The following is a 26983-nucleotide window of genomic DNA, read 5'->3' on the forward strand; positions in this document are numbered from 1 at the left end:
GGCCGGCGGCCAATGGAGACCATGGGGAGGCGGGACTTTCTGGTGGGCGGAGCCAGAATTCGGGAATCAGTGAGCAGCCGGATGGCCCGCCCCAGCCTCGAGTAGCGGCTCGGCTTCTGTGGGATGTGGGTAAGCGCTAAAGTCTACCTCGGGCTACCTGGTAAGAGGCTCGGAAGGGACGACCCCAACGTCCTCGCTGCCTGGCTGCTGCGCACTCGGACCTGTCCTGAAAGAGTAGGGACATCCCACCCTGGACAAGAACCAGTCACCGCCCACCTGGACGGCCACGCAGGCGCACCTGCTTCATCAGGACCCCTCGCCCAGCCTGGGAGCCGCTGCGCGTGGGGTCCCGCCCACCACCCGCTGCCTTACCCTGGTGCATCTGAGAAAGCTGCAGACACCAACGGGCTTGCTGCAGTTCCCCTATGGCGCGATCCCCTCACCCTCCGAGTGTACGCCCTCGCCCAATGACGTCACCTGCTCCTGCACCGTCCAGCAGGGACCCAGGAACTCTAAGCAAGCAGCAAGTGCTACCCTTTCCTCTTGCTTTCTTTTGGTAGGTATTTATGACCCTCTTGACCCCAGTGGCAATTCCCAGACTTCATAACCCTGCTGCTGCTTATCTTGACGCAACCCATCAACAGCGTCTATGTTCTGATGCTTATAGACTTTACTCTGTAGATAATGAGGCCAACAATACAAATTTACCCCTTTCTGTCGTGCAAAGGTTAAAGTCCCTTTGCTTCTAAGATGAATACAATTATTTCCACTCAGGACTTGCCGTAAAAGGAGATGGTCTGGGTTCTTTGGATTACACAATCGCGCCCCCCCCCCCCCCCCCCACCGTCCATGCCCTTCTTTAGCGAACAAACTACAAATTCCATCAAGCAGAAAGTGGAATTTCTTTCATCAGTATTTGAAATACTTCTGTTTTGCAGTCTTGAGGGGTTGAGGAGCCTGAAATGACAGGATGAAAGGCGTCAGCAAACAGAATCTCTACTATTTCCATGCTTGAAAAACAGTCTTTCCTCATAAACATTTGTATCCTCAGAATTTATGGTTCCTGATTTCACCCTGGAGTTGACGTCAAAAGGCCCTTAACTGTACATTCTGAAGTGTGGAACAAACTGATGGAACGCATCTGTCACACTCGCAGTGTGGCTCCTGCATTCGCTGAGTCGTGGCCCACATACATACTTTCTACCTGTGGAAGCCCCTCTCCACCTGCAAACACCCCATTCTTCACTCACTTCTGGTCAGCCCTGAAGTCCAACCCCTGAGTGCCTTGACCTAGGAAAACACAAGAATGAAGGCAGCCTTTCAGATGGTAGGGTTAGTCTAGTTCTGGGAGAGAGGCCTCCATTTCTCTCAGTCTACTCAGAAGATCCAGCCTCGCTTTGGACTTCACATGATCCTTGCTTAGAACATCCTGGAAAAGTCTGAGGAAAGTGAGGTTCCTTTGTAGCAAATGTGTGTGTGCTTCAGCTGCTGTGACAAGATACCCAAGCAAATGAAGCTTACAAGAGGGAAGACCTATTTGGTTCACTGTTCCAGGCCGTGGTACCTTGGCTCTGCCGCTTTGGGCCCATGGTGAGGCAGAACATTATGGCAGGGATGGTATAGAGGATCAAGCCTGCTCCTGTCTTTTGGGAAGTGCTGAGAAGGAGAGGGAGGAAGCTAGGGTTCCAGCACCCCTTTAAGGGCCCATCTCCAGGGATTTAATTTCCTTTTAGTGAGCCTATGTTAGTTACTCTATCATCATTTTAACCAAATACCAACAGAACAACTTGCGGTAGGAAAGATTTCCTTTAGCCCATAGTTTCAGAGGGCTCAGTCCAGCAGAGCAGAGCAGAGCAGAGGAATTTAGTCCAGGAAGCAAAAGAAGGGCAGACGCCAGAGCCTGGCAGGGTGGGTCTTCCCCATCAATTATCTCTGGAAAGACATACACCTCGCTGGGCGGTGGTGGCGTATGCCTTTAATCCCAGCGCTTGGGAGGCAGAGGCAGGTGGATCTCTGTGAGTTCGAGGTCAGCCTGGGCTACCGAGCGAGTTCTAGGACAGCCTCCAAAGTTATAGAGAAACCCTGTCTCAAAAACAAAAACAAAAAAAAAACAAAAAAACCCTAAAAAAGACATACTCCTCAAGATATGCCTCGCCAGTCTCCTAGGTAATTTATAATCCAGTCACTTTGACGACGAATATAAACTATCCCAAGGCTCCACTCTGCAAAGGTTCCAGCATCTGCCAGTGATGCCATCAACTGCTTTCAACATGGAAGCATTTGAGATCCAAACCATAGCAGCCAGCAGGGTGAAGGTGAAGTTAGCTCAGGTCAGCATCTGCAGCAGCTGAATCCTGTTTGGGATTTGTCCCAGATGCCATAATGATCTAACATAAGGCACCAACATAATTTGGAGAACTGTGTTTTTCTCTGTTAAATTAGTGCTGGTCATGTCTGGCCAAGAAAAAGGTGGAGGAAACAGGCCAGGAACAACCTGCCAGAAGACCTGGCAAATCAAATCCGGCTAAGTCTGAAACAGGCAGATCTGAAATTGCAATTAGCTTGGAAATGAAGATCTTTTCAGAAAGGAAAATGGCCCCAGAGCATATCCCTATTGTCTGTCCTATCTCCTGGCTCCCACCCAGACGTCCCTGAGACAGCCCGTTGGCTCAGAGTCCTGTGAACATCCAGCCAGTGTGAAGGAGAACGGTGGCCATCTTCACCTGCTGGCAGGGCACACTGCCGGAAGGGAAACCCAGGCATTTGGAGGCTGGAGACAGGCTCAGGAGAGAGGAGGGTATGCAGCCCTCGGAATCTCCAGCACTTGGGCAGAGCTCACTGCAGGCTGTTCATTACATTATTGTGACTGCACTTCCTAATGGAAGCAGCTTAAGGGAGAAAAGATTTATTTGGGCTTGTGATTCTGAGAGTTTCAGAGTTTAGTGGGGAAGATCAGGAAGGGCCACTCCCTCTGCAGTGTTGGGCACATGAGGCAGAGGCTGTTAGTGTGCCCGCCAACCACAAAGTGGAGTTGGCTGCAGGAGTATAATCTCAGAGGCCCACCCCCACACCGTCCCTCCTGAAAGTTCTAGTGCCTGCACAGCTGGGGCCCGAGTGTTCAAAGTGAGAGCCTCTGGGGCCTTTTCAGATTCCGTCCACGACACAAGCCCGAAGGCATGATCTTTAGCTAGACCATGGGCTGTAAATGCCTGGTGTTCCTGAGAGCTGCCCCCTTACTGTGGGAAACCCCTGACTTCCTCAAAAGTAAATGTGCTCTGTAAGCCTGAGATCCTGAACAAAGTTAGAGGACTCAGAATTTTATTTTATTTTTATCATTTTTGATCATAAGACAGAATGCCTTCTCTTTATCATCTTATTAGGGGAGATGAAGCAGTCTTAATGATGTTGCAGGGTTTGGTGATCTGTCAAGTCTGAGCACTTACCAGGAGGCAGACCCTGGGAGGTGTTTTCAGTCGAGCCATGGCTGCTGCCTCTAGCAAGTTCTGGTATCACAGCAGCTCATGGGAGAAGAGCTGGAGGTGCAGGGAGGTAGGCTGAGACTAAAGGGCGCTGATGCCACAGGCACAGGCACAGGTGGGAGGAGGCCTATGGCCAGGGCGTTCTCCTGCTGCCCTGTTGCTCTGTGCTGTGGGTCTGGCTTGCTGTTGTCCATTCTCTCCTGTGCAGCCAAACCTTGGCTACCTCTGTCTTCCTGCACCAAATCCCCAGGAAGGTAGCAGAGATGACCTTTCTCTTGGCCAATGCGTGTGTCCCCTGAACTCAATGGCAGCCAAACACCTAACTCTGAGGTGCTAACCACCATGTGCCAGGGTGGCATGGGTGGCCTGTACCCACATCACAGGGGTGTAGACATGGGTAAGAGCAGGTCTGATCAGTGGTCACCATGATAGAATGTCCATGGTGTGTGGTCTGTGAGGTTCACTTTCATAACCCTTGAGGGCAAATGTGATTTCCTATTTTACAGTTAAAAAGAGCATCAGATGGGATAAAATAACTTGCCCAAGGTCATCTCAAGGTCATCTCGCTGGAAAGCATTGGGGTTGTATTTGATTTTCTGGACAGGAAGGAGGTTATGGGACAGAGAAGGTGGAGATTTGGGGTGGGTTGGGACGAGTGTGGGAGTGTAGGAATGTGATGACCTGTGTTTGGACATGTGTGTCAGGGGACAGAGTGGAATAGGCAGTCCCGCCTACAGTTGATATTAACACCACTTTTATTTTTTCTGCTGTGGCTAGCCACCACCCAACCTTCCCAGAACTGCCACGGCCTCCCGACAGGCCCCTGTCTTCCTCTGCCTGCTTCAGTCTGTGTGCCACACAGCAGTAGAGTCCAGTTGGACAGCTGGCTTTGGCATTCCTCTGCCAGCCCCTCTAGGAGAGCTGCCTGCATTGACCCACTCCACTCCCGACCCCATCCTCCAGTCTGCTTTTGTGGAAGAGTGATTACCCTGCCTTCTCTCTGCCTAGAGCGCCAACCCTCCCCAGATAGCCAACCTGCTGTGTTCTTGCAGGCTCTGCCATGTTTTTACTCAAAAGCAACTTCTGGAAAGTGTCTCCCTGGCATCTTTACTTGAGACTTACACCACGCTTGACCTTCGTTCCTCCTGCTGACACTTGCACTAACTTATTTTGTACTCAAATGCTTATTCTGTCTCCTCAGCTAGAACAAAATTCTACCTAGGCAGAGATTTTTCCTGTACTTCTTATTGGTTGTCCTGTCTCCCATGCTTGGCATATATCACATACTTAGAAAATAATTGTTGAGTAAGTGGTTGTATGGATGAAGCCCCACAGTATGCCTCATGTTGTAGATAGACTCCAGAATTCTCACGGGGCAGGAGAGGTGAGAGTCAGAGGTTTGTGGAAGGGGAAGTTAAGAAGGCCACATTCAGGACTGAGAGGACTCCATCCAGGGAGGCAGCGGGTGTAGGCACCCACTACATCTGCGGATACCTCTGTGCTGCCCTCTGGGAACTCCTAAAGATGCCTGGATTCAGGTACAGTAGCAAGGACGGATAGGCCAGGACCTCAGGATATTTAAGAGAATGTCCATCACCATGACTGGTGAGAAATAATCTTGTCTCAAGTGACCAGAGGCAGAGAAAGCAGAGGTGCTAGGGCAGGGGCACACCCTCCTCTGTCAGGACTGTTCTGACCCTGGACACCCCAGGTAGTATCATCTGAGAGGTCTCATGAGAGACCCAAGCGGCCATTGGTATACCGGTCCCTCTCAGAGACTGTGCAAAGCCAGGCAGCCTAGATCAGCGTGGCCATGTGGAGGACCGGGTAGCATTCTCAGATGCTGGTCTCAGTCTCAGCCGGGCCTCCCAGCACGTCCAGCAATAGAGGCTTCTCATCCTAAGATGAAGTTGAACAGACCTGGCTGAGCTCTGCCTCCACCTTCCTTGTGTGTGACTTGAGGCAGATCTCTAGCATAGAGGGAAGAGGAGTTGTCAGGGTGACTGCCAGGACTAAATGTGGTGTCACAAAGGGTGTGGCATGCAGTGGCTCTGTAAGCAGAGGCCTAGCTGGTCTTATTATCATTTCTGTCAATCATATTCAGAAACTGGATGTAAGAGATAGATGCAGAAAACAAGAAAGGGACACGGAGTGGAGAAGCCTAGTCCAGGACCAGCTCTTACTGGTTACGTAGGCAAGACAGATGTTCTGGTTAGTTTTTGTCAATGGGACACCAGCAAGAGCCACCTGAGGGAAGCTCAACTGAAGGTTCGCCTCCATTAGACTGGCCTGTGGCCAGGTCTGCGGGGCATTTTCTTGATTGGTGATTACATGGAAGGGTCCAGACCTGGGCAGTGCCATTTTTAGGTCTGTGGTCCTGTGCTCTATAAGAAAGCAAAATGAGCAAGCCATGAAAGCAAGCCAGCAAGCGGTCTTCCCTGTTGGCTCCTGCTTGAACTCCTGCCCTGCCTTTCCCCAATGATGACTGCAACCTGCAAGCCAGAGAGGCTCCTGGCCTCCCCAAGTTGCTTTTGCTCATGGTGTTTATCACAACAACTGGGAAGCAAACTGAGATCCAGGGTTATACCACCTCGCACCCCTGCTCTCTCCTTCCAGGCAAACACAGGCTCTCACTGCAGGACCCCACTGTCCTGTGCTTTATGTGCTACTCAGGCTGAGTCATTTTTCACTGAGCTCCACCAAGCAGAGGGAACCCGAGGCTCATCCCACCCCATGAGGCAGTTCTCAGGACATGCTGAGCATGTGTGCTTTAACGAACAGTGCCCTCTGAGCCGCCGTGCTGGCAGTCCATCATCCTCACCTCCATCCGACTGAAGTTCAGGTTCAGGGATGCCCCTCACCCTGGCAAGCCACTTATCCATCCAGGAACGGGGCTGCACTCTGGTCCCCAAGGTGCTAAGAGCAAAGGTCCCCAGACCTGCCTGTTAGTGTCTGCTTTGGCATCTCTGAGGGGGCTCAGGAGTCAGTCAGCATTCAGCCAGTCAGACCACATTGGTGTCGCTAGATGATACATTGGATACATTGGAGCAGGGACTTCATAGCTAATAGCAAGGTTCACGGTGGTCAGGAGGTATGCTCTCCCAAATGGCTTAGCAGTGGTGGGAGTTGCCCCTGTGGAGGGGGCCTCTGGGATGGAAATTGACCTCCTGACTGGTGGGAAGAACATGCTTAACTTTGAGAACTTGCTCCAGGACTGCTCACTAGCTGAGCCCTGGCTAAGGGGTATAGAAGGTATAGAAGGGTGGGGGCATCAAAGCCTGGGCGACTCGAGCAACAGACACTCACTTCCTCACAGTTCTAGAGGCTAATTTCCTCCCCTGGCTCCCTGGCTCGTCACTTGGTCCCCCGTCTGGGTTGGTCTGTGTTCTGATCGCTTACAAACATACAGGTTACAGTGGCACATATCCCCCTAGTGATCTCAATTTAATCACCTCTTTGAAGGTCCTGTCTCCAAGATCTAGTCACATTCTAAAGTCCTAGGTGTTAATATTTCAAAATATGAATTTCATGGGGAGTGGGGCATGACACATAAGTCAACCTAGAGTGGGCACGCAAAGGAAGGGAGCTGCTGGAGAAGGGGGCAGGCCAATGCCACATCCCTTTCCCTTGTTCCAAAGCTCTCTCCTGGTTCTTACCTTCACCTTCTGAGACAGAGCAAGGACTTTTTGTTGTCTTCTGGGGAACCAGAAGTTCACAGGTGGCAAGTGCATTCTTGAGGATACTGTGACGGTCACCTAGATTTTCTGGTCGTTTCACAGTAATGTTGGGACCCTGCTGTGCATACCATCTTTCCTTTGGCTTTCTGGGCCTTGGGGAACAAAGCCAGCAAAATCTATTGAGGGAGAAATGCACAAGAGATCCCCCTTTTTCCTTTTGTCATGCCTCACATTCTACTCTAACTGCTGGGAGAATAGTCCCATTTAGTGTATTTGGCCAAGTGTATTCCCTGTTTCTCCTTATTATGTAAAAGGAGAATCTCTCTTTCACTTTGGTGCAGATGGTGAGAAAGTTAACAGTCCAGGAAACTAGGCAAGCTCATGTCAAGCTGTGATTTAGAAGCCTGGACGTTCATGGCTGAGCTGGGGACTAGTGACAGATCCAGAGGGTTCAATTACTTTACAAATACTTGGCAAGTGCTGTCCTAGGTGGCAAACAGGGATATTGCCCCTGCTGGCTACTTGAAGGAGCTGCAGGAGGAGGCAGTAACTGAATGAAGACAGAAGACAGAACAGGCAGTTGACAAAGTGATGGAGGTCTGAACCTGGGCAGGGGGTGGGGCAAGGTTGTGTGTGTGTGTGTGTGTGTGTGTGTGTGTGTGTGTGTGTGTGAGAGAGAGAGAGAGAGAGAGAGAGAGAGAGAGAGAGAGAGAGAGAGATCAGTAAGGGAATAGCTGCCCCTAGTCATCTGTTGTTTTGAGATTTTTTTTTTAAAATTATGTGTTTTGTGAGTGTGGTATGCTCATGTGAGCGCAGGTACCCAAAGGAGGCCAGAGGAGGGCAGAGGGTATAGGATTCCCTAGAGCTGGAGTTACAGATGGTTGTGAGCTACTTGACATGGGTGCTGGGAACTGAACTGGAGTCTTCTACAAGAGTAACAAGTGCTCTTAATTGTCGAGACACCTCTCCAGGCAGACTAGCCTTCATTTTGTACGCCTAAGCCTGTGCTAGCTTCTGAGATGCACTGCACCCATTGCGCCTGTATTGTCTGCATCCCTGGAATATGCACCACAGCAGGTGAAAGCTATGTGAGATGCACAGAATTTGCAGCCACACTGGGAATCACTGGCCACCAGTGTGCAGAAAGTGGCTGGTAACCTTGTGGAGAAATTATATGGGGGAGGCTGGGCTTTGATCACCCATAGGGCAAGTTTGATGCTTAGGGGCTCTTTTGACAAGTTTCTGAGTCACCAGGAGTGTGGGAAGGAAGATCAGAGCCAGGAAGTCAGTGAGCACACAGTGATGATGGACAGGGGACAGCACCAGGCTGCTGGCAGGGGAGCAAGAGTCAGGGCTTTGTCATAGGCTGTTGTACTCCGTTGGGAACATCTAAAAAAAGAGCATCTATGGACTGCTCATGCTAGCAGGACAGTACTCTCTGGTGACATTGGTATCACTGGTTACTAGGGACAGTGTCCCCTCTGTGACTGAGCTGGTTGGCCACCTTCAGTACTGTCCCTCGATGAGATGCTTACACACCTATCCTGACACAGGCAGCAGCCGTGGTGGATGAAAGAAAGTTGCAAGCTACCCAAGGTCTATGGCCTTCTGTCAGTTTATAAACCGGGGAGGTCAGAACTGTTTATTTTTAAATCCATGTGCTAATCAGGGAGGATAGGCTTCTAATCAAACTTACAGAAATGGCTCTTTGTCCTTGCAAAGAGTGTTCACCCCCAAACCAATTCCTTCAGTTCAGAGGAGCTGGAATTCTAGCGTCCAGCAACTTCAGGAGAGCAGAAGCCAGGGATGGAGTGACTGTTTTCTCTGGACCGCCAGTCAGGCTCCAGATCTGAGATTTAGTGAGGAGACAAACCCAGGTCCCCTCTGCCTTGTCCCTCCATTTCCCAAAGCAGCTGCTTGGCCCTCAAGGCTTGAGCCCATCAATTCTGGCATCTGCCAGAGTGTCAGACTAGTCCATGGAAGCAAGGAGATGTCCTATACTGACCTGGCCAGGTCCCAGGAGCTGCCTGGGGTGGGCTCAGCACATTGGGAAGAGCCTTTGGTACTCAGTGGGCTTCACAAGAGGAGTGGAGGCCAGGCTGGGACAGCTGCCAGCCGACAGCTTTGTTTTCTTGTGACACTTCTCTTTGCTGAGACGCCAGCTGACAAGGGGGAGGGGAGAGGAGACAGGCATTGAAAGGGGACAGGCTGCAGCCACCTCCAAAGAGTGGGAGCAGTGTGGGGCTTGGCAAAGCTGCCCTGTCACCCCCTCCATCTCCTGCATCCGCCCTTCAGATCTCCCGGCCAGGGAAGCAGATGTCTTGCTGGAGACGTCCCATCAGGAGCCCCCCTGCCCACACTAACCTCCCCTCCTTTCTGAAGCCTAGCTGAGAGGCCTGCCAGCTGTTGGGCTCCCTTGGGTGCTGGCCCTTGTCTCGGCTTCATGTGTGGCAGGTGCCAGTTGCGATCCTGGCCCTGCAGTTAGTAGCAAAGGGCTGGAAGGGTAGGGCAGAGGGACCCTAGACATTGCTGTGTTTTCTGGGTTTGGATTTGGAGGGCTTTGGAAGGTCTCCTGATAGAAACAGCTACAAAATGCACTAGAAGCCTGGTGGATAAGGAGAGAAAGTTTTGAGCTAAACCTTATATTCCACATAATTCAGTTATCACAGAGAAAAACACAGCCTCGGACTAAGGTCTAATCCCCAGTCCCGGAGACGTTCCAGGGAAGTAGAGCACACTAGTGCCAGGAGGCATTTCTCAGGCTTTCTGGCAAAGCCTTGCTCTCTAGAGAACCCTGACTTCTGCTGGGAGCCTCAAGAGAGGCAATTGCTTTGCTGTGTCGGTGGCCAGGACTTCCCCAGATCTGGACTCAGCTGGAGCTGCCCACTGCCCAGAACCCTTCTTAGGAAGCCATTCAGACATCTTTGTGATGGCAGAGCCGCTGCAGGCTGTGAGGTCACCATGGTGACGGGTGATATAGCTTGCACTCCCCACCTGCGCCCTGTTGTGGTCCTGGCAGGCTCTTTGGATGTAGAAGGGCTCAGGTCAGAGCCTGCCCACCAGCTGCCTGGGAGCTGCAGTGAGCACCACAGTGCCTTCCGGCTTCTCCAACTCCAAACACACTCTGAACACAGAGGAGTTGGAAAGTGCCCCAGAGGAGCGGATGGAGGGGTTACACACACAAGCTATTGTTCTCATAAATAAAGTCAAACCCGTCAGATCTAGGCATCTAGAAACTAAGGTATGCGATCTCAGCACTGGCTGATTTGACAGTGACTGACATAGTCCCTGTGTCGTGTCAGATCCTTGAGTCAGAAGGGGTCTGTGTGTCTGTGTGTGTCTGTGTGTGTCTGCTAGCGACTGGAACCTCGGCCCTTGCTCATTTAGGCAGGTGTTTTACCACAGAGCTACCTCCCAGTCTTAGAATTTTACCTGAAACACCTCTGGGGAAAGTGACTGACTTTGAGCAGTAACCTAGTTTTTCAAAAATCTTTTACTATTTTAAGGCCAGTTAAGCTTCCTATTACTGAACCAAAGCAACCCTGACTGTTTTAGCAAGTGCTTTCACTGCTCGGTCAGTCACTTCCCCCAGAGCTTAAGGTGCATTCTTATACTGAGAATCCCAGAACACAATATGCATGTGGAAGGATTGAATTTCTGTAGCAAGTTATTTTCTCAATTGATTTGGGAAGTGGTTATTTGGAGTTTAGAAGATCTGTAATTCATGTGAGCAGTTCAGCATTTAATCCATAGTTATGGGCAGAGCTCAGAGGCAGAGGAATGGAGTGGCTGGTGTCCTAGAGTGCTGACCCAGTCCAGAAGGAATGGAGCCCGAGGAAATGGAAGAGAGAATTTTGTAGTGGAGGGCAAGATTGTAAGACAGTGTTAACAGTTACTCAAATGTGTCTATTATCCATCTGCCTATAGGTATTATTTGTAACATGTATAGATGTGTTTATATTTAGCAAATATGTTACATATTTATATTTAAAGACTCACATAGCTCTTTCTTAATGAAATTCAGCGGTTATTTCCAATGATAGAATTTTAAATTCCAGGTAAAGTATTTCATATGTATTTTTTGTAGAATAAAGAAGTCGTGGCTTCCAGAGCAGTCATGCTTTGATGGAGAAGTACAGCATGAGCTATGTTGTGCAGCAAAAAAGAGGAATAGCACCCACAACCACGGCATAAATATCTGATTGTGGGATTGGGGGTTCAGTGCAAGCAACATGTCTTCTGAGGGAACACTTCATGTGGCCCTCTAGGGCTGTGGGCCATGCTTTTAGCAACATGGAGCACAGAGCCCTTGGCAGCTCATGGGCTCTTGCCTGTGACAGCAGCTGCAGACTCTGTGGCTGGCTGCTAAAGTCCCAGTGGTCACGTGGTGAAGGCCGAGCAACAGGTGTGGACAGTGCTCACTGTGAACGCTGCCCACAAGCCTGTGGGCCCTGTCATTAGACCCCGTGTTCCTGGATGCCTCCCAAGACTCTTTAGGCTCCTCCGCTCCAGCAGAGCCAGGCCCTGCTCAGCTGCATGTGGGCCCCAGGTCACCTCATAAATATGCCTGCAACTAGTTGTAACTTTGCAGTTTGTTTATTACTTGGAATGTTTTATTCAGTTTTTGTGTGTATATACATATGTGTGGAGGTCATAGGACCACCTTTGGAATCATCATTAGGAACACTATCCAACTCTTTTGAGATTGCCCTGGAGCTTCTTAAATGAACTAGGCTGCCTGGCCACTGAGCCCCAGGGATCTCCACTTCCCTGGCACTGGGAATGCAAACATGCATTACCATGCCTAACTTCTTGCATGGGGCTGGGCATCGACTCAGGGCTTCATGATTGCCTAGCAAGCCCTTTACTGACCGAGCTAGCACCTCAGTCTCCACCGTTTGGAACACAGTGTTCTAGATACCCTTAGCAAGTGAGCTAGTGTCCGAGCCAGATGGAGATCTCTCTTTAAACTTCTGTCCTGCTCGTAAACAAAGTGTTTAGAAAGGGCTTCCATCCATGTGGAGCTGATGACCCTTACACAGGCACAGGTAAGTGAATTGTAGGTTCATAGAGTGTGAGACACTAGGGACAGAGAGGATTGGCCCAGTCTGAGAGCAAAGACTCATCCTAAATCCAGCACGGCTTGAGGTCGGCAATAGGCAGTAAGTGAGTGACATCTAAGAGGTGCAAGAGCGAGTGGTTACTTCCACATCTCCCCCCAGTTCCTCGACTTGGCTGCTCTGGTCATGCTCTATAACAACACTGTGTTAGCTGTGGGGTAAGTATAGCCACATTTGTTAGCACAACGTCCCAGAGACAGCATCAGCTCTGCGGAATGTTGTCTCCCCACAGGTGCTGCTACAGCTTCCTGAGGTCAAACCACCTGCTTCTGGATGTCCTGGTGTGTGGAAGACACATGGACTTCACTTTCTATGTCTTGTGGTGATGGCCCAGGTGATAGTGATGGTGTGGGATGAGAACTAGGAGCCAGGAAAGCAAAACCATATAGAATATAAATCCATTCAGAATAAGACAAATCTTTGCCCCATCAACCCGCCACCAGGTGGCCCACTGATCATCGCAGGAATCATGCCTCCTGTGGAGCTCAGCACTGCCCTCTGCTGTTAGCTGTGTGTGGACAACCGACCTTGTGAGAAAGGCTGGGCACACCCCCAGGCAGGTGTCTCGTGGTCTGCTGGAGTGACCCTTTGCTCCTCTACTGAGGCAAGGCAAGGGATTTGGGTTTTGGGGTCTGAACAGTAAGTAAGTTTTACATCTTGACTGTTATCTTGCCTAACTGACCTGGAATATTTCTGCCTACATATCTCAGGCATAACCTCAACAGTCTCTCTTTCTGTTTCAGTCGTGGGGAAATCACATTAGCTCACTGGTGCCACCCATCCCTACAAGCCAGATGGCACTGTTACTTTCCAGTCTTGCAGTTCATTGGAGAAACTGAGTTCCACTGGCCTCTACTCTTCTGGAATCCCATTAAGATAAGGGGGCCCAATCCCCTGTCACTTCCCCCAGGGACTCCTTACAGTCAGCAGGCTGGGAAGAGCTTTCCCAGGGCACCAGTGAGCGCCATACTTATGACAGTCTTATGGGCTTTGAAGGGAATGCCCTTGACCCTCAGGGGACCATGCTTGAGGAGCAGCTGAACATGCTTCATAGAACAAATCCCTTCTAATATCTGCTTTCCTGAACCTTCAGTTTTATTTCCTTCAGAATTCTGAAATATTCCTTATTCGCTAGCCACAGTTGAGTTCAGGCTAACATTAGCCAACAGTACTATGATGCCTCCCAGGTGCTCATGCCAGCACACCAAACCCTAGAGCTCAAGCGAGCCTCCTATATCATTAAATCCTCCCCAATTGAGTTTCATATCTCACCCTCCATCCAGCGCTCTTAGAAGCCCCATTCCTGTCAGTCCCGCAGACTCCTGCTGACTTCCTTTCCAGTCTTTTATGTATAATTTCTTTCCTCCCACACTCCTTTTCTCTGTCTTTCTTATGCTGAAATAAAGTCCTGAAGTGACTTCGATAGTCACATCTGGGGCTGCTTACATGTTCCAGGTTCCAACCTCCTTTGGCAACCAGTGGTGAACATGAAAGATCTAGTGGTAGTGGTGGCCTCATGGTACTAACCCCGCTCACACCAGGGCCTTGCTCCTGGGGCAGGAGAGACAGGCCTGGGCTTCAGGGGAAAGCCAGTGTTTATTTAGTTCCTGTGTTCACCAGGTGCCTATGGAAAACCTAGGAAACTCTAGTGGCACCGCATCCTGGGAACCCTCTGAAGCTGCCCAGAGTTGTAGTGAGAGGCTGCGGGCAGGCCTGCTTTTCATCCTGCCCGGCTCCCGCACAGCTAGCTTAGCCCCAGAAATAATAACACACAAGTTATATTCACTTAAACACTGCCTGGCCCATTATCTCTAGAGAGTTAGTTACTGACTAACTCTCATATCTTGATATTAACCCATTTCTAATAATCTTGTGGTAGCACCATGAGGTAATGGCTTACCGGAAAAGATTCAGCATGTCTGACCTGGTGGCTGGCTCCATGGCATCTGCCTCATAGCCCTCTTCCCAGCATTCTGTTCTGTTTACTCCGCCTACCTAATTTTCTGTCCTATCAAAGGGCCAAGGCAGTCTCTTTATTGACCAATGAAAATAACACAATAGACAGATAACCCTCCTCCATCATTTCCCTTTTTTCTGTTTAAACAAAAAAGAAAGGCTTTCATTTTAACATAGTAAAATTACACATAACAAAACAGTTATCAAGCAAGAATTACAGTCACAATATTTATAACTATATCTTTATCATAATAATGGAGAACTATAACTATGACTATCCATTCTTCAACTCCATCAAAGACTCCAGAAGGATATATTACCTAAGTAAACAAGAAGTAAGAAATTCCAAAACTCTAGAAATGACAGAGACATCTCGCTGCCTGGACAGTCACCCAAAGTTCCTCTGTATCGTTGGGGCACCCATCTTCAGCCTTCAGGCCTATAATATCCAGAGACATTTCCATGAAGCAGGAAATTTCAAAGGCAGTTCAGTCACTATCTGCTATGTCCTGCAGAATGTCTCGCAGACTCTTTCATGAATCAAGAACCTCGAAAGATCATCTCACCTTTAGGCAAGTTCAGCAGTCCTCTCTCTGCGGGTTCTCTGTGTCCAGTTTATACAACAGTCCAGGCAAGAGCAGTTTCTTGCCCAAATGGCTAACCAACTCCATAAGGAGCCTCTTCGATGCCCATCTTCCTCTTGAAGTAGATTGGTGCTGCCAGGAGCAGACGTGTCTCATTGTCCTAAGTTATTAAAACATTAAATGCCATGTTCTGTAGTCTTTGAAAGATATGGATGTCTATCTGAAATATATCTATGCACTTCTAGAAAATCAGACTAACATTACTACAAGCTTGACTATTATCGATGATTATCCATTAACAACCTATATTTTTAATTATACATTGCATTTTTAAATGAACTACACAATCAAAATCAGAAATATATACACATATAACAAAATTGACCTTAAAATCCATAACAAAGCAAATTATTCATATCTATACCATATCCCCCTTTAAATGTAAAAGAACATTTATAAACAATATCTGGGAATATGGACGTAGTTATTTCTCTCCAAACTTCTTCCTGCTGAATAGGGGCGCTGTTAATCAGGTCTTTCACAGTAAACCTGTTTGCTAGCTTCGTCTCAGTTGATAGGTGAATGAAGTAATTTTTTGAGGGTGTTCACAGCAACCTTTCAGGAGGGCGTGGTCTATCATACCATATTGGGATAGAAGCAATCCACAGGGTCTCATCCTCTGTGAAAACAAAAGAAGAACCTCCTTTCCAAAGTATCATATCCTTAGATCCAAATTCAGAAGTCAAGGTATTTTCAACATATCTATCTTGGATTAGTTCAGCAGCATTTATAAACAAATATCTTTTAGCAGCTGTTGCTCCTTCCTCAGCATTCAGACAATTCAAAGAGAGCATAATAGCATACAGTATCAAGATTCTCTGTTTATTTTCCATCTTTATGTGGCTTTACTTTAACCTCTATTTCTTATATTTTTACTTTTACTTTTTGAGACAGGTTCTCTGTATATCTTTGTCCTGGAATAACTCTGTAGACCAGGCTGTCCTTGAACTCACAGAGATCTTTCTGTCTCTGCCTCCCCAGTGCTGGGATTAAAGGTGTGTGCTACAACACCTTGAGCTCACAGAAATCTGTCTCTGCCTCCCAGGCATAGGGATTAAAGGCGTGTACTACCACACCTCGAGGTCACAGAGGTCAATCTCTACCTCTGTCCCTTGAAGTCACAGAGGTTAATATCCCTCTGCCTCCCAGGCATTGGGATTAAAGGTGTGTACCACCACACCCTATTTCTCCCTTTCTTTCTTTACTTTAAGAACTTTAACTTTTAGCCTGTATATATTTTTAGCACACTGTAAACCATTTAGAGGTTTTCTTCAACTTCGAATCTTTCTTTTACTATATATCTCTCTTTTTCTGACTACAGGAGTCTTTAAAGAGAGGATGAAAGCCGTGGCTTTGACAGCTAAATCCTCGTGGCTGAGGTACCAGCCAGAGCTGTGTTCACTGCCACAACTCTATGGCGCTTCAAGGTCCTTGCCAGCAAGCTGCAGCATTCTGCTCACAGACCACACTCAGTCAGACTGCCTACCTGAAAGAGTCAGAGTTTGCCCTGGCAGGACAGCCCAGAAAACTAGCATTTTAAAACAGCGCAGCTTTTTTCCTGCTATGGCTGAAAACTGAAAAGCATGTGTTCAGCTTTTCATCAATACCATTTAAGTGTTTCGTGGCAGGACCTCTTAATGAGCTACAAAGTTTTGCAGCTAAAGCTGAGTCAGGAAGCCTCTCTTAGATGAGAGTGCTTGCTTGCCTCTAGCAAGCAGAGCAGACCTGAGAAATTGCTGCTACCAAGAAAACATGCTTTACTCTATTCTTTCCCAAGCTTTCTCAAGCTTTATGTGGATTCAGTTATCCACGTTGGCGCCATATGTAGTGAGAGGCTGCGGGCAGGCCTGCTTTTCATCCTGCCCGGCTCCCGCACAGCTAGCTTAGCCCCAGAAATAATAACACACAAGTTATATTCACTTAAACACTGCCTGGCCCATTATCTCTAGAGAGTTAGTTACTGACTAACTCTCATATCTTGATATTAACCCATTTCTAATAATCTTGTGGTAGCACCATGAGGTAATGGCTTACCGGAAAAGATTCAGCATGTCTGACCTGGTGGCTGGCTCCATGGCATCTGCCTCATAGCCCTCTTCCCAGCATTCTGTTCTGTTTACTCCGCCTACCTAATTTTCTGTCCTATCAAAGGGCCAAGGCAGTCTCTTTATTGACCAATGAAAATAACACAATAGACAGATAACCCTCCTCCATCACAGAGTAGGGCATCACAGTGAACGGAGTGCATCACCTGATTTCAGAGACATGGAAGGAATGCATCATCTTCAGATGGTGTCAACAGCACGTGGCGCCTGCAGCCCATTTCTAGCAGTGTTCTCCACAGAGGAGTCTATGTGAGCGCAGCCAGTGTGGCGTCTGTATTGTGAGGCAGGTGCGCTGCCGTTGCTTTAGTTTTCTCTGGGTGACAATTTTCAAGAGATGGAGTTAAGAGCATAGCAGGGTGACTGTGGCTTCCCATTTCTCCAAGGAGGTGGGAGTGGCTGGGAGCATTCCACAGCTCCACAGCTGTCAGAAGCATCTCTCTAGCCTGGTAAAGTGGCAGAGTCTGGGGAGAGGCAGATTCGTGGCCACCACTGTCACCTGCTTGCGTTGGGGTGTGGTGCAGGCACCCTCACACACTTAACTGATTGGCAGGAGGAGGACCGCAAGTGTGGTAAAGTACCTGCCCTGGCGCGGGTCAAGAGGGGAGTGTTTTTTCTGCCTGCTGGTAGCCAGCTGTGTAACCTTGAGCAACTTGTGTGACTTCCACGAGAGTTCAGTGTCATCTGCATGGTGGTGACGTTTATGTGATGCCACTTTTCCTGCCTAGTTTGATTTCTTTTTGTCGGCTGGTTCCCATAAAGTTCTGCAGAAAGCAGTGAGAGGCAGCGGCCTCACACCAAGGGCTCAGCACATGCATTGCTAAGCAAAGGTTGCCTGTCATCGACTCAGCGATTCCGTGAGACACAAATAGCTGTCATCCTTTTACAGCTGCCCTTGGGCATTAGTTTCCAGCTGCCATTGTTGCAATTATAATAATTATAATAATACATTGTTACAATTTATTACAAATTTTGAGGCTCCAAACAAAAATGATTTGTTATTTTACAGCTCCAGGCATCAGACATTCTGAAATCAAGGTGCTGACTGTGCATCTAGAGGGGAACCATGTGGCTGTGCGGAGCTCGACTCAAGGAACCACCCGTTCCTCAGGGCTCTTCCACCCCATCTATCGAGACAGAGGCTCGCCTGAACCTCATCCAAGCTGCAGACTGAACTTGGAATGAGACACTGGCCTAAATTTAACCCCAAGAAAACAAGCTCCCAAGCGTTTGCACCAGGGTGGGGTGGCGCTGTTCTAGGACACCACCGGCCGAAGAGAGCACAGGAGAGCTGTGGCCTGCGTGACCTCGCTCTGCCTGCTGGTTAGTTTTAGTTTTTAGCTTGACACAGATGGGTGAGAGGGTGCTAGAACACTGCTTCTTAAACTGTGGAGTTTGAATGTGGTGTTGTAAAGAATTTGGCAAGAATAAAAGGTTTCTGAACACACAATAGGAAATGAATTAAAAACTTAGACCTATCCAGAACCCGAGGTAGTTTCTGGTGATAGACTTTACCACAACCTCGGTTCTGGGCACAAGGCACGGCACACTCTGTGTCATGCGTGCAATGACCATGCATCGCCAAAGAACCCCCGGAGCACCGCTGCTCGGGCTGAGTCTGTCTCTGTGAACCGCGATGCTGACAGGAACAGACTTCTGTGTTTTCCTGTGACCTCAGCATGCAGGTGTCAAGCTGGTGTGCTAGTGCATCCTACTGGGTTAGAACACTTGAGTTCAAAACATCGTTGTCTGAATTAGTGACTTGAGTTTCATTAAAAATTGTTTAATGAATTTTGGCTTTGGATCAGAACAGAATTTCTAACAATTCTGTGACCATAAACATACTTCTGCCATTTTGTGTCTACATTTATTTAAAACTTTATTCACAGCATTGATCCCTACAGATCACAATATGTTGAGCTGGGTGTGATGGTGGGATGGTGAGTCCTGTGGGAACTGAGGTAGGAGGGTGGCTGACAGGTTCAAGGCCAGCATGGACTACAGCATGAACTCTGCCTCAGAAAAAAACAAACAAACAGAAAACAAAGCAGCAATGAAACCGACCAAGCAGCAATGACCGAGGGGCTTGGGATGCAGCTCAGATGCTGGCGTGCTTGTCCACTCTGTGCCAAATCTGCTCTGCTCAAAACTGGCCGTGGTGGCACTTTTGCCATCCCACCTCTTGGGAGGCAGACGCCAGAGGAGCAGACATTCAAAAGTTTCCTCAGCTACAGTGATTTCAGGTTCATGCTGGACCGCATGAGCCCTGACTCAAAGCCAAGCCAAACCAACCCCTCAGAATCAAAATACCAATCAATCAATGAAAAATGTTGAATATTCATTATGTTCTCTAGTATTTTAAATATTTGCCAAGATTTAATCTTTCAAAACTTATTTATATGTGTGTTTGCTACACATACAGAGGCCAGAGGATAATTTGTAGGAGTTGGTTCTTTCCTACTATGCGGGGCCTTGAGGACTGAACTCAGGTCTGTAAGACTTGGTGGCAAGCACATTTATGTGCCAAGTGATCTTACTGGCATGAGATTTAATTATTTATGTAAAAAAATGAAAGGTAAAGCAATCCATCTTTTTACTATACAAATTTGCTTTCGGATTGATTTAATAATGGTTAAATTATATGTGTGTACCAGGGAATAATTTTAAAATAAAATTCTGCCAGGAGGTATTGTCCCACACCTGTAATCCCAGCACATGGGAGGCAGAAGAAGGCGGATCCCTGTGAGTTCAAATCCAGCCTGGTTGACAAAGCTAGTTCTAGGACAGCCAGAACTGTTACACAGAGAAACCTTGTCTCGAAAAAAAACCAAAATAAATAAATAAATAAAATTATGTATGGTTTATATTATTAAGCATCTGATTTGCATACTCAGTCTACAGACCCACCCACCTAGGGTTGTGTAAAAGGGAAAACATTTGGGGAGTCCTGGTGTAGAGTGTGGTCAGTCTGGCCCTCAAGACTGGAAACGATAGTGTCCCACTGCCCACAACACCCTGCCCTGAAAATAGAAGCAATGTTTACCCGTTGCCATGTTCTGAATATGAACTGTCCCCACAGGCTCATGTGTGGAACTCTGATTTCCCAGCCTGTGGTGCTCTTTTGGGAGGTGATGGGAACATTAGGAGGTGAGGTCCAACCAGAGGAGGCATTGTATGCCTGAGTTATACCCTGTCCTCACTCTCTCCTTCTCTCTTCTTCCTTTCTGCCATGGGATGAGACCTCCTCATGTCACTTCCTGGCTCTGTCTAAGTATGTGGGGCCAAGCAACCATGGACTTCACCTTTAAGTGGTTTCTGTTGGAACTGACTGTACCAAACACACTCATAAAATATAGATGATTGTAAAGGAATATCACAAAATTCTCATAATTCAGACAGCTTTAAATACAGTGTGCTTTTACTCCAAGTTTTTCACACATTTTTTCATGCTTTAGATCACACTCTGTGTGATTCTATGTTGTGCTTTTTGCTAGTCTTTTCACTGTTTAATGATTCACTTTGAGAATGTATCACTGCTTATTTCATTAATGCATTCATTATGGCACAATTAGCTAAGATATTTTCTAATCTTTTTTTTTCCATTGTGCACACTGCTTCAGTTAATGTCTTGAAGCATAAAGTTTTGTAAAGCCACCCTGTACTCATGCTGGGATTCAGTGTGGTGCAGAAAGCAACAGGTTAAAACTCAAGAGTGAAACAAAAATTAAGAGTTAATTTTGAAAAAGTCTTTTTAAAAAGGTGTGTGTGTGAGAGAGAGAGAGAGAGAGAGAGGGAGAGAGATAGATAAAGAGAGAAAGAGAAAGAGAGAGAGAGAGAGAGAGAGAGAGAGAGAGAGAGAGAGAGAACATTCATGTGTGCATATGTGTGTGTCATTGGCCTGAGGAAATCAGAAGGGAGCCCTGGAGTTTCAGAAGGTTGTAAGCTGCCTAATGGGGGCTCTGGGAACTGACCCAGGGTCCTCTGAACGAGCAGCAGGTGCTCTTAACTGCAGAGCTCTTTGCCAGTCCCCAAATCTCTAAAAACAAACACATGTTTCTTCTTTGAGAGGTCCATGCATGTGTATTATGTGTTTTGATTATATATACTTCCTAGTTTCCTTCTGCTCTTCTCAGACCCCCTACCAGCCCTCAACTTCTTGTTTTTCTTCTTGTTGTTAATGACCCATTGAATCCACTGTGTGCCGCCCACACACACACATGCACGTAGGGCCCTCCGCTGGAGCATGGGCCGCTTACCTGAAGAAAACAGACTCTCCTCAGTCCTGCAGCCATCAGCTGCTAATAGTTCTCCAGCCAGGAGTAGGGGACATCTCTGAAAGTAGTGTTTTATAAGAATCTTTTTAGACTTACTTTTATTTATATGTGTGTATGTGTGTTTGTCTGCCACATGCGTGTGGATACTCATGAGGTCAGTAGAGAGGGTCAGGTGCCTTGGAGCTGAGTTATTTGGGTGGTGGGACCAACTCAGGTCCACTTTGATCAACTGTGGACAGCCCCTCCCCCAGTCTTTAGAGCGCTGTTGGGGTCTGGATCTCTGCTTGTGGACTGTTTTGAAGTCCCAATGTGAGCAGGCTTTGTAGCCTGAAAGCGTGGGGACCTTGCTGCTGTGAGATCACTCTGACCCGAGGGTCATGGGAACCCGCTCGTTCTCCTTCCTGTGCTGTGTTGGAGCTTCAGCAGCGCATTTTTTGAGCACCCCAGCTCCAGGACACAGGTGCTCAGACTTTGCCAGGTGCCAGTCAGGCCCAGCTTGGAGGACACACCAGGAAGAACTTACTATGATGGGCTGCATAGGAAATGTCCGTCTCGGGTCCAGCGCCCGAGCACCTGGGTCCTGGTCAGTAACATTACTTGAGAAGGCTGTGGAACCTCCAGGAGGTACTGTGTCCCTCAGACTGTGATCCCAGGAAGTTGTTTGTCCATTAAGTTGCTTCATGTCAAGTATTTGGTCTCAGCAACAAGGAAAGTAACCAACACATCTTGTACATGTGGTTATGCTTGGGATGAAGTTGGGACCACAGTAACAAACAGTTCTAAAACAGTCTCCTTTTTAAAATTATTTATTTTTTGAGATTATAATATAAGTAATCATTTCCCTTTTTTATTTTCTCCCTCTAAGTCCTCTTATATACCCCTCCTTTCTCTCTCAAATTCATGGCCTCTTTTTTCATTAATTCCTGTTATGTGTGCATATACACACATATACATATATGTATACGAATATACACATATATTCCTAAATACATAAATGCATCCTGCTCAGTCTATATAATGTTGACTGTATGTATGTTTTCAGGACTGATCACTTGGTACTGTGTAACCAGTTGGTGTGCGCTTCCTAGGGAACACTGCTTCTCATGTTCTCATCCTTCTTCACAGTTTAAAGTTCTTTGTGTAGCGCCGAGGCCTCGTGGGCTTTCTCCTTTCCCCTTTGGCGTGTCTGCTGGCATTGCCATTCTGCTCATGTTGAGGCAGTCATGTCGACAAGATTGTACGGATGTCGCTCTGACATTCCTAGGACGCACAGTCTCACAGTGAACGTCATGACCTGACTCTTAGAATCTTTCTACTCCCTCCTCTAAAATGATTCCTGAGTCTAAGGTGCATGTAGGAAGTACAATTCAGAGTAAGCATTGGAGAACCCAGGATTGTCTGATTTTCTTCAGTGGAAGGAGATGAATGATGCCTTCTCACCTGGAATGCCATAAAGTAGTCAAGCAGCTGGTGGTCCTTTGCTATTCCATTAGGAACCAGCCTCTCCCCGAATCCCCAATGTCCTGAGCATTGTTCAGGTATGAATCCTGAGCTTTGTCTCTCAACAGATGGAAGCCATTCATTCAAAAGAAGGCCCATGTGGTCTGCATCTCCACCAAGAGAGTCCATTCTTAGGCTTGTCTCAGATCCTTGCTCTAGTCCCCAGCCCTGGGCTGTTTGTCAGCCAATAGAACTCATTCTTATTGCAAAGGTCACAGGTGCTCTGCTACTGCTAGGGAGTTACTGTGTAGCTGTGCCCAAAGCTGTGCTGTGGTAACTGTCACGTGGGAGCCTTTCCTCAGAGCTTTACTGTGCTTAGGTGTGGAAGAAGAGTGGACTTCGAGGTCAGACTCCTGGAGTTTGGTCCAGTGCCCGCAGAGATGATACCGACGCAAGCTTCACTTCTCACCTTGCAAGGATCATCTCCCCTCCAGCTGCGAGGCTCTTGGGGTTCCTGCCAGATGCAGGAGCCTAAAGCCCCTCCTCACAAACTTCTCCCGCCAGTCTCCCACTCAGCTCGTTTTCCTGTCTGCTCTGAAATTCTGCAGCTGCCCTAGGGTCCCCTGGTGGTACAGTGCTTATGACAGACAGCATGGTGAAATGGCCATTCTAACTTTCTGTTGCCATAGAAGTCATCCCAGCTGCAGTGCCAACTCAGTGTGAGGAAGCCAATCCCGGGGGGAGGTGTGATTGCCCCCAGCTCCCTAGCTGAAGACGTCAGAGCTCGGAGAGGTTAGGTAACTCGGTCCTGGATCCACAGAGGAGAGCCTCCTAGTTACAGCCTGAAGACAAGCTTCTCTGGTCACGTGTGTGTCTCTGTCTGAAACCTATTTGTTTCAGCTGTGCCCACGTATTTTTGAAATGATTTATTTGTGTTTGTTTCCCCTGTATTTTCGCCAGCCTGATCCTGGGCATGGCTGTCTTAGCCACTCATTGGGGCAGCATCTATCGGGGTCCGGTCTCGACAGGGTTCATTCGTTCCAGGGTAGGGGCTTGTGGATTAGGTAGGAGGAACAGAGATACGAAAGAAATACAGAGACATAAAATAGAACCGGGAGGGCAATCCAGTGAATACTGAATATGTCTGCATTTATTTTCCATATGCTTATATACCCCAATATAAAAAGGGGGAAGAAGACAAAAGACCTCTTTAATACGACACAAACAACAACCAGAACAGTTACTTGCTTCAATACTTGAGACATGAAGTCATAATTTCTTTAGTTAAGCCTTCTAATGTTTTAGGCTGGATGTGTAGCAACTACACCTTAGATCAAGGACCCTGTAAGCAGTCACTGAGGGTTAGGGTTAGAGTTATGGTTAGGGTCCTGTCTTATCCTTCAAGAAGCAGGAATAGGCTTGAATTCTCTGATCTTCGGTCAAAGTGAAGCACATCCACCTCTATGGGTCATCGTAGTATCCAAAACACCAAGTAACCACACCCTAGGTCAGGACATCTTGTTTGTAGCCACTTTTCAAGTCAGACTTCTTGTCAATAACTTTGAAAGAGCAAGAGTAGTCTTAAGCTTTTTGACCGTCAGTCAAGGTGGAGTGAACCCACTTCTGTGGGCCCCCACGCCTGGCATATAACTGGGCAATACTTAGTTCCATGTCAGACGGCTCCTAGAATAGAGATGGGTAGGGTATCAAGAAATTAGGGGAAAGGAATAAGAGATATCATATGAGAAAGATGCCAGGCTGGGAAAGCAGGGAGCTGTGCACTTCGTCTCCTGAAGTAGAAGCTATGTGGGGCCCTAGGAGAAAATAGCTGGAGGAGGGGTTTAGATCAGAATGGAAGACATGCTGACTGGTTTTATGCCATCTTGACACAAACTAAAATCATCAGAGGAAGGAGCCTCAATTAAGAAAGTGCTTCCATAAGATTGGGCTGTAGGCAAGCTTGTAGGGCATTTTCTTAATTAGCGATCGATGTGGGAGGGCTCAGCCCATTCTGGGCGGGTGGTCCTGGGTTCTATAAGAAAGCAGGCTGAGCAAGTCATGAGAAGCAAGCTGGTAGGTTCGTCCTTTCCCTCCATGGCCGCTGTATCAGCTCCTGCCTCTAGGATTTTGCCGCATTTGAGTTTCTGTCTTGACTTCCTTTAATGCTGATTATTGTTGAACAGTGATGTGGACATGTAAGCCAAATAAACACTTTCTTTCCCACGTTTTGCTTTGTTTTTGTTATGATATTTTGTCACAGCAGTAGAAACCCTGACTGAGACAGGAAAGGGGCTTTGAGAGGCCCATGTCTTCCAAGAACCACCAGAGATTGGAGACCAAGCCCCCAGGGATGTCCCCTAGTTTTCTGTAATAAGACAGCCAACATTTCAGGACAGCAGAGTGGAGAGGGTTCCCCAGTTTCCCCGCAGAGGAGGAGCTTTGCAGTGGATGACTGCTGGGGCAGGGAGAGTCAGCTTCCTCTGAACCGGCCCCAGACACGCTGCCCATGCCCAGTGACTGGCCCTAAACAACAGCTGGACTCAGTGGGCTTAAAAAACGAACACAGGTCAAAAAATCAAAAAAGTTAAAGGCATGAACCAAACCAAACCAAAAACCGAGCATGTGAAGTTGGGAGAGGGAATCGGTGGGGGGTATGGGTGAAATTGGAGCAATGGAACTCAAGAAAGGACAGTGAGGGAAGCCGTGATTTGCAAGGTTTATTACCTCTTGGAGCTAGGCTCCTGAATGGACTCTGTCCTGAATTTTACCTTAAAAAAAGAAAAACTGTTCCGAGGCAACACTAAATTCTCAAGGATTTTTCCCTCCTTAGGAAAGTATCTTGAATAAGCTCTGGGCTACAAAATGAGACTATGAAAGGCATGGTTTTGGCAGAGAACCAAGCAATAAAAGAGACCTTTAAACTTCAGTGCATGAGAAAATGAAAGAAAAAGAAATCTTATCTCGACTTGGGAAGAAGTGGAGAGCAGGCAGTGAGATGGTCAAGCTGTTTCTCTTCAGACCTAAGTCCCTCGAGCCACCCCTGAAAGGCTCAGTCAATACAGGGCACATGGTCAAGACAAGAGATTTATTCAGAAGTGAACACAACAGAGAAGACGTGTGTGTCTTGGTGGGTCTCCTTAGTGCAGGAGACGAGCCTCTTTTGTCTTGAGGAAATGATTAATGACACAGGAGGTTGGTGACTGTTGACTTGCGGTGTGAGGATCCTTTCCACATTAGGGACATTTCAGGTCAACCAACCTTGCTGTTAGTTTAGACAGCTGAAGAAGGCTGTGTGTTCAGGAAGGCTGAGGTGTTTTCTAGCCAGGGGTAACCAAGAATGTGGGGCCCTTGTGGAATTGCAGCCTCCTGAGGGTCTTCTGCAGACCAGACAGCGTAGGGAGAGGGTACACAGTCTCCCAGAAGATGGAGTGTCTGTGAGGTGGCCTCTGGGATAAAACAGAGGCAAAGAGTGAGAGATGTGAGCCGGGGTATGCGCTCCTGGGTGTCAGTCAGGGGTTTGTATGCCCACGTTTTTACTGAACAGGGCTCCTTGTGCAAAAGACATTTTAGGGTACAGCTGGCTTATGTTGACTATTCCCAGGCAGGCTTCTGAAGTTTGCTGTTATTTAATCCTGTGCACAGACTCAATGAGGTTATTTGCTAGAAATTGTAAGAAGCACTAAATAAGACTGACAAAGACAGTTATTAAAGTAATCCAGGATAAAGGCAAGAAAGAGTGCTAATTCTACCTGGCTTAACACCAACACAATTTTTCTGGCATCTTCGTGCAGTGGAAAGTAGGCAGGCGGTCAGCTCTTACGAAGTAGAGTGGCATTTGGCCACAGAGAGTGGGCAACAGCTGCTCTTGCGTCCTTGGAGGGCTGTCAGCCTTTGCTGGGAGGGCCTCAGTCTGGGGCTGCTGGACTTCCCCAGAGGGTAGGGCAGGGCCTTCCATGGAGGGAAAGTGTCGAGCCTATGCTTTCCAACTTTGCTTGGGTGACGGATGGATTCACAGTCTGTGGAGAAACTGTATCTGGTCTGGCTACCTCCTGAGCTCACTCTTTTGGTTTTGGATTTTATTTATTTATTTTTTTCATGGTTCAAGATGGCTGCTTCAGAGGAAGAATGGATTTATTTCAGCTTACAGGTTACTATCTAACCCTGAGGGAAATCAGGGTAGGAACTCAAGCAGGACCTTGACAGTGAAGCCATTGCTGCCTTACTGGCAGGGTTAACTGACTTTCTCACACAGCCTAGGCCTACCTGTTCAAAAGATGGTATATGCTCCCCC

At 47.8% G+C, this 26983-nt stretch overlaps 1 long non-coding RNA gene across 1 annotated transcript; it reads left to right on the forward strand.

Annotated features, from left to right (window-relative positions):
* The first annotated feature begins 69 nt into the window (after positions 1–69).
* LOC125417628 (uncharacterized) lies at positions 70–19847 on the forward strand. Its single transcript, XR_007237186.3, has 2 exons — positions 70–556; positions 17988–19847. It is a non-coding gene; the product is annotated as an uncharacterized LOC125417628 (long non-coding RNA).
* The last annotated feature ends 7136 nt before the right edge of the window (positions 19848–26983 follow it).

Source organism: Myodes glareolus, chromosome 14 (genome assembly GCF_982192425.1).
Source record: "Myodes glareolus chromosome 14, mMyoGla1.1, whole genome shotgun sequence".
NCBI classification, from domain to species: Eukaryota; Metazoa; Chordata; class Mammalia; order Rodentia; family Cricetidae; genus Myodes; species Myodes glareolus.